Source organism: Palaemon carinicauda, chromosome 14, assembly GCF_036898095.1.
Source record: "Palaemon carinicauda isolate YSFRI2023 chromosome 14, ASM3689809v2, whole genome shotgun sequence".
Lineage (NCBI taxonomy): Eukaryota > Metazoa > Arthropoda > Malacostraca > Decapoda > Palaemonidae > Palaemon > Palaemon carinicauda.
The window spans coordinates 56662148-56667147 of NC_090738.1; the positions used below are offsets into that span (position 1 = coordinate 56662148).

At 34.7% G+C, this 5000-nt stretch overlaps 1 protein-coding gene across 5 annotated transcripts in view; it reads right to left on the reverse strand.

Annotated features, from left to right (window-relative positions):
* Positions 1 to 5000, reverse strand: part of LOC137653593 (6-phosphofructo-2-kinase/fructose-2,6-bisphosphatase 1-like) — a 388947-nt gene that overhangs the window by 232059 nt on the left and 151888 nt on the right. The gene's annotated exons all lie outside the window — the stretch shown is intronic.

Sequence of the window (5000 nt, forward strand, 5' to 3'; positions counted from 1 at the left end):
ATAATCTTTGAAAGCTTCTATACATGTGTAACTATCTAGTGTGTAAGATTTGTATGGGACGCCTGATCGGGGCGACTTAAAATTAAATTTTTAAATTCATAAATCAACTGTTTAATATCCGCAGTCTAACATTAAAAAAGGGATGGTTCTCCACACTGGAAATAAACTTGTATTTTACTATAAATAATTGACGCTTAAAATCTAAATTCTTTAAATCTTGCAGTGAATAATTCATTCAACCAACTTCTACTTACATCCATAAAGTCATGTAAAGAGAGTTCCAAAAATTGATAAAAATCATTAATATTTATTCAAAAGCAGACTTTCTCATCTAACTCGAAGATACATCTACACTAAAAGTATCAAGGACGCCCCTCAAAGAAATTTGAAGTGTAGTGACCCTTCCTCATCTTGGCATTCCTAGATGAAATGTACCTTCCAAGTGCCACACTTCGGAAACGACCTCTGCTATATTGTGAAATTAATAAAATCAACCACAACAGCTTAAGTAGTAAACGGAATGTTAGCCGCCGGATGCAACGTTGGCTTTTGCAATCATAGTTTAAAACATTTTAAAAATAAATACAATTGACCATGGACACCGTTTGGAAACAATGTTTCAACGTCAAATTTTTCTTATATCGTTATTGATTCTAAAGAAATGTTTGTGGTTATTTGGCGTGATGAAATGAGAATTATCCATGATAAGGTAACACACGCATACTGGAAAGCATATTATGTCTATGTAAACAATCTATTTACGGATTGGAATTAATATAAGATAGCACAGGGAAGCTTTACCATCAAAAGTAAAATACTGCAAACGTTACCCAACTACAAAGTGCATAATCCAGTAAGAAGAGCTAGTTATTGACCTTGAGTGCCAGTGCCACGATATCAGACATAAAATAAGAATGACTATTTATTACTAACACTTGTGGCGTTAATACAGGGGTGTGCAACCTTTTAAAAAGAAGGGCCCCTAGTCAAGAATCTCATGTTATGGAGAGCCGCACGTAGAGGCATTAGGAAGATGACCTCAATAAAACATAACTACAAAATTAGTTTTCTATTCTTAACCAAGGGAAAAGATTCTTTTGTAAAAAAAAAAAAAAAAAAAAAAAAAAAAAAAAAAAAAAAAAGCCTTCACAGGGTATGTGAATATAAAATATAACACTTAGTAAAATAAAAATCATCCTTTAACCAATGTTAAGCAAATTATCTCGAGCACAAAGATTCTTAAAATTCTCATCCTAAACAAAATACTGTTGATTTCTCATCTAGCTACCCATCTTAATTGAATATTTCTCAGGGACTATTTATTATTGATACAAATTTAATATGCATGTAAAGATAACTGTGTACAGTACTATAATTTATAGGAATATCCTATCCTTCTTTTTGCAAGCAATTGAAACACTAATCTAGTGGAATGGGTGACTTTTCATTTGTTGGCCCAAATCTCGGAAATCTCTTGACGGTGGTAAGGAAGTTTGTATGATTGGGCTTGATTTTAGTGCTGCCTTTGACCATATCAATCATGAGGCTCTTGCTTTCAAACTCAAAACAGTTGGGAATCAGTGGGTCTTTTCTTAGCACCATAACTTAATTTTTAAGTAATAGGGCGCAATGAGTTGTTGTTGATGGGCACCATAATGAGTATAGGAATGTGATATCTGGTGTTTCTCAGGGTAGTGTTCTTGGCCCATTAGTTTCCATACCATATACATTAACATGTGGTTTGGCTTCGAAAACTAGGTCGTTGCATATGCAGATAATGCTACTCTCTTTGCATCAATTCCATCTCCTGAATATAGATCTGGGTTGCTGAATCCCTTAATACAGATCTAGCTAGAATAGTGAATGGTGCAAATTATGGTTATGAAGTTGAATCCAAACAAAACTCAAAGTATGATTGTAAGTAGGTCGAGGGCAATTGCTCCTCAACATCTGGATCTCAGCATTGATAATGTTTTAACTCTGTATGACTTTTAAAATCTTAGTTCAGATTCTCGGAAAAAAAATATACTTTTGAAAAACACATTAGGTCTGTCTCTCCTTCAATTGCATAAAATTAACAGTAATATAGAAAGAGTCATGATGGCAGGTTCCAAACTAAGTCACTTTTATTCTGAAAAAGAAAAAAAATATTATTTCTAGGACCAGTAGTGACAGAGGCCGGTTTTTTACTGGATGGCAATAAGTCTACACTTATTAACGAAATAATCAAAGTGACACATGACTGGGTGGTATATAAATTGACTCACATTTAGTAGGCCCCTGGACTGCTCCTGGCCGACCACCTATCAGTCTACACAGAAAATGTTATGGTCACAACATTTGGCGGTGAGCTAGCAAATGAGAGAGAATGCCATGACAAAGTTGTTCAGCTTCATGATGGAATATTCTTGTCTATGTTGAAGCCTTGAGACTTTTCCTCCAGTGCATCCCAAACCACCTCAACGCTTTTTTCCTTTTATTTATCTTTTTAAATCCAACCCCCTTCATATTTCCTAAAATTCCATCCAGATTGCTGTTATATCTACAATATACACTGCTTCCAAGTGTTACATTTTGTTTGGTAAAATTTTGAGTAAAAAGTGTAGATATTTCCACAATACAATTTTACTGTTTCGGTAATTAGAGACGGACCAAAGGGATTTGCATCTGATACTATTTGTAACATTTGTGGGGACATCAGTTGAGGTTTAGACTTCTGACATAACTACCAGAATCCAGGTGGAACCAATAACTAGATTAAACTTTCAGAATCGGGCTAGAAACCCACCATGAGAAACAGTGAGAAATAATAAAGGGAGAGTAATTCCATGTTCACTTGATTTCAGCTCTAACAGGTAAGTTTAAGATAAACTTGAGTCTGTTTTGGGTTTTATCCCATATGGTTAGAATGTGGAGGGACCATAAGGGAAATTCCCTGAACAACACATGATACTTTCTCAACCAACAAAATCACTATTATGCTCATGAGAAACTGAAAATTGCATTAGAATCCTGAATAAAAGGATGAAGACAAAGTACGTCACTGGATCCTCACCAGGTTAATATTTTCATGCAGTTAAAATTTTTTTGAAAACCCTTTTCAGTGAATTTGCCCATAAATTAATTTTCCTCTCATAGATCCGCTGATTACCCTACACACATTTAATGACCTCTGCCCCTGCTTCTGTTGACTGTTAAAAATATAACTAAGATGCCAGTCCTAAAGTTACTGGAGCAATAATCATTTACTCAGCCAATAATTTCATTATAGACATCCTAGAGATAAATTAGATTTGAAGGTGTTACAAGGCACATATATTCCAGTGTTTTGGAAGTTTATAGATAGATCACAAGTAGCTACGGCAAGGGACAAGGTAATTTCCTTGAGACTGGCCATTTTATAGAAATGATCAGCACCCAAAGGCCCTCTTGCCCTAAGGCTAGCAACAGGCAAAGGCTGCTGATACCACAGTAGGTAGACCTAGGATTCCAAAAACATCCTGAGGCTGCAGACACAAATAGAACGTATTGGGCTTGAGTCAGGGAAGTTTTTAATAAGCTACCACGACCTATATTCAAATCATGAAACCTTATGTAGCGAAAAGAATCTAGCTTAAAATAACATCGAATGTCAAATTCTTTGAAGCCTATATCCCCCCATCACATAGTGTTGCAACTATTATAGATTTTTCAGCGCAGATTTTAAATGCATTGCTAAGACTGTTGAGCTTTTTAATGTATTTGACAAGGAATATGATTTAATTACAAAAAAATAATGGATATACTGTACGTGACTTGGTCACAACAGGAAATATTACAAGTCTGACATAGTAGTTTGTTTCTTTAAAAGAGCAGACAAAATTCTGCAAAGGAAGATTAGTAACATTCTGTCTAGGAAGATCATACAATATGGGAAAAGTATTCTAGTCTATGCAGGTAACTTTAATAATAAACCACATATCATCTCCTGATGGAAATATTGGTGGAGTTACTCGTATAAATCCTTTGATATATAAAAGAGGTAGTCTTCAGCAAAGACCTCTAACCCTTTTCAGAGGAAGAGATTCCAGATTCCAGATTGATTTCCCTCCCACTCAATTATGAAACTAGGTGGGAGAAACAACACCATCTTATTGATTCTTCCATCTAAAATGTTATCTTCCCGTGAATTGAGAAATTCAGAAGATGACAAATCCAGTGTTTCCAGTGTTTGAATAGGACCCTACTGAACTGAAATATCAGAGTAGATGTTTGCTCAAAAGAACAGAATCTTGTCAGTTAGTGTTCTACCAATAGGTTTTGTCTCTAGTATAAAGGTAGGCATTTCCCAAATATTGAAAACATTCACTTGATTTAGTTTAAGAAAAAAAAAAGTATTCTCGATATAATAACAAATACAAAGTAAGTATATTTGGTGCTAAATAAAAGGCTATGAAAATTCCTGAATTGACACATGAATCTTGTTGAAAATGTATGGACAAAATTTCCTCCGAATTTGGTTGTACAGTCTCAGTCTACTCAAAGTGCAAGGTGGAAAAATTCCTTATTTCAGCCTTATATCTCTCAAAGAGTATATAACAACCAACCTTCTTTCTACACATCTAAAGGATTCTGTCTCTAAGCTAGTCTTGGTTCTGCTGCATTTAGATGTCTCTATGCCTGGATTTCCTTGCAAACCTAATTTTGTTTCCAAACCTGGTTCTCCTATTACATCTACTGTAAATGAAATTTAGTTCAATGGAGTTACTTCCCTTAACCTCTGGGAATACTAATCTCCTGTATTTCTGTGGTTACAACAAACAAACAAATATCCAGTCTAGCATTACATAATCTTTCTCTCATCACTGCAAATGAATACAAAAGTAATTACGTAAACTAATCTATTCTTGCAGATTTTCCAACTAGCATTTCAATTCTCAAGCTGACAAAATATTCAATTACTTGAACTTCTTACAGCCAGTGAAGTAAAAATTGCTCCCCTACCTATTCAAGAAACGTTC